This window comes from Macrotis lagotis, chromosome 4, assembly GCF_037893015.1.
Source record: "Macrotis lagotis isolate mMagLag1 chromosome 4, bilby.v1.9.chrom.fasta, whole genome shotgun sequence".
In the NCBI taxonomy this organism is placed as follows: Eukaryota; Metazoa; Chordata; class Mammalia; order Peramelemorphia; family Peramelidae; genus Macrotis; species Macrotis lagotis.
The window spans coordinates 21690769-21694071 of record NC_133661.1 but is presented as its reverse complement, the minus strand read 5'-3'; positions in this window follow the sequence as shown (position 1 = coordinate 21694071).

Below are 3303 nucleotides of genomic sequence, written 5' to 3'. Positions count from 1 at the left end.
ATTCTGGTTCCTTTGATTCCTTGTTGCTGGGGTGGGGAGTGGTGGTGGGGGGGAAGAGAGGGAGACAGAGGCAGAAAAAGTAAGAGTAAGAGAGACAGAGACAGAGACAGAAAAAGTGAGTGAGAGAGAGAGAAAAGACAGAGCAAAAGTGAAAATGAGAGAAACAAAGATAGACAGAAACAGAGGAAAAGACAGAGACAGAAAAAAGTGAGAATGAGAGTCAGAGACAGAAAAAAGAAAGAAACAGAAAAAGTGAGAGTGGGGGGGGGGGGAGAAAGAAGAAAAGAAATGATTTGCCCAGGGTCACATAGCTGGTAAGTGGCATTGTGTCTGATATTTCTGGTTTCCTTCACAGATGGAAGTCCTTGCCCAGTAAGAATTGATGTGTCAGCGTTTATTAAAAAACAAAAGCAGAAGGTGAAGGAATCAGTCACTGCTACCATTAAACATTTTTATGGGACTCTTATTTCAGTAACTATTTTCCCACGAGGCTTTAAAAATCAACAGTTCACCATCAGTCCCCATGCCAAATTTCACAGGAATCCCCGCTTCCCAGTCAGCCACTAGATGAGATGTTTCTGTAACCATGTTTTATTTGGAATTAAGAAAAAGAAACATTCAAAATTGAAGCCATGGAATTCTATGTTTGACTTCAAATGCAGAACAGTTCATATTTCTACAGGACTTTGAGATTTGAAAAGGGCTTTCCATACATTTTCTCATTTGAACTTCACCACCACCCTAGAGGTGGGGTGTAATTTATTGTCCCCACTTTACAGAGGAGGAAATTGAGGTTTAGAAAGTATCTGTGACTTGCCCTAAGAGCTTGAGGCAGATTGGAATTAGTCTTAGGAATTCTAGCCCAAAGCTTATTATACACCACCTCCCTTAAGAGGAAAAGTTTACTAAGAGCTAATAATAGCTAGCATTTATTGGTTACTTAAGATTTGCAAACAACTTTACATATACTGTCCTGTTGACACTAGAATGTTCTCGTGAGGGGAGGTGTGCAATACCACTTGGGAGAGAGGCATTATAGAGAGAGAGAGAGCATGCATGTTCAGCTACAGTGGGTTGGACAGATGCCTCTGAGGTTCCTGACAGGTCTGTGATGCTGAGATCCTGGGAAAACCAGTCAACAGACACTCTATACATCAAACCCATTAACCTTTAAAAGAGGGCAGACAAGCAAAACAAAGTCAAAAAACCTGGTCCAGCAATGAAATTGGAGTAACTAATCATTGGGTACCATACACGAGGAAGGCCAGAAGCCACAGGATTGAAAACTGCTGCTCAACTTTTTCCCCTGTGAATAAGTTTTTAAATAAAAAAGACAAACTAAGAGACATCTTTTCTGCTGATGAAGTCTCTCCCAAACATATCATCTTTCTCCTATTTAAGACATATTTTTCATATGTGCTGTTTATTTTTCGGCAGCCAACTGAGGTTTTATAATCAGAGTTATTTTTCTACCCTCTGATTGAATTTTCTTGCAGACACAAACCATTTTGTAGTAATTGGCTTCTTTTTGTTTTCTTCTTCGTCTGACTCGAAAGATTTGGTCTGGACTTGTAATTTCATTGGCATAAGGAAATCCCTGAAGAGAAACTTCTCTCCACCAAGAGGGGCTATTTTCCGGTGCTCATCTGCAATTTTTCTGGAGTGTTGAGATGTTAAGTGACATGCCTAGGGTCAAGTGATGGTGGTAGTGGGGTCAGAGACAGTCTGTCTTTCTGTCTCTGGGTCATTCCACCTATACTCCATAGCTTGTGGTAGCTCCAGACATATTATAAGAAAAGGCTATTGATATTTCTATGGTTAGACAAGATGTTCACCTGATGGTCACCCATTCCCCATAGAATGGGACTCCAAGAATTCAATGATATAAGGCTTTGAATGGCATAATAGCATACACCCTCAATTTTGAGTCAGGGGACAAAGGTTTAAATTCTATTCTGTTATTTAAGGTGTTGGTGTCATTGGCAACCAATCATTTATTAGTACCTACTATGTGTTAGACATAGTACTAGACTCTGAGACACAAAATAGACTTGAACTAGTGCCTGTTTTTAAGGTGCTTACAGGTATCATGGAAAGAATACTAGGCTTTGGGAAGCAGAGGAGCTGAGTTCAAATTCCCCTTAATATTCCCACCAGTTCTTTGGACTTTTGGTTCACATGCTTGGGATAGACATCTCTTCAATTGATCCACAAGTTTGAAGTCCATCAGTTATCTCCAACCTGGTTTAGCCTGTTTGCCGAGATGGTTTCCTGGTTGTGGTTGCCAGTATATGCTCTAGGGTCTTGGAGCTACAGGTGAGAACCAGGTGCCAGAGAGACACCAAAGGGGAAATGAGCAGCCCTGAAAAGGTCAGGGCAACTAGGTGGCACAGTGGATAGAGCACCGGCCCTGGAGTCAGGAGGGTCTGAGTTCAAATCCGTCCTCAGACACTTCATAATGACCTAGCTGTGTGGCCTTGGGCAAGTCACTTAACCCCATTGCCTTGCAAAATCCTAAAAAATAAAATAAGGTGCTAGTTTTTCCTTGAACACCTCTAGAACTTCTGATAGGAGGAGAGAGATTGGCAAGAGAAGGAGCTTGGACTGAGATAGGTCTTTGAAGAATACCTTTGCCGCCATCTAAGTCCAACTATGCCATTTTATAAGTGAAGACACAGGTCCAAAGAGAGAGAGAGAGAGAGAGGCAGGATTTTAACCTAGTCTCTTAACTTCACAGCCATTCACTGATCCTCCCAATGTTTCCTGCTACTTTTGATAACCTCTTGAACAACCTGTTCACCTTCCTAAACAGCAGCAGACATTTGAGTAGCTTAGTAAGATTTGACCATGCTTTATAAAAGCAGTTTCATCTGGACCTCACACCACACCTATAAGGTAGTGGCTTTATTATCCCCAATTTCCAGATGAAGCTGCGTCAGGTTAATGACTTCAAAGAGCTAATAACGATCAGAGATGGAATAGGAACCTGGGATTCCTGACCTGATTGCTCTTTTATTCATACCATACCATACTGCCTCTATCCCACCACCTCATCTCCCATCACCAGGTCAGGTCCAATGGGGCTGTTCTTAAATTGGTATCAGGAAACCAGAAATTGGATTTTTCTTCAGAAGTGACTGCAAGTGGGGTTTTTCTAGGAATTAGGTTCCTATAGAAGCAGAAGTAGTATGGGTGGAGTCATAGAACTCAAGTCGAGAAGACCTGAATTCAAATCCCATCTCTGATAGGACCCTACTGCTTTCCTTCTGTCCACTCTGTTTGTCCTTGGTTCCTGGAATACTT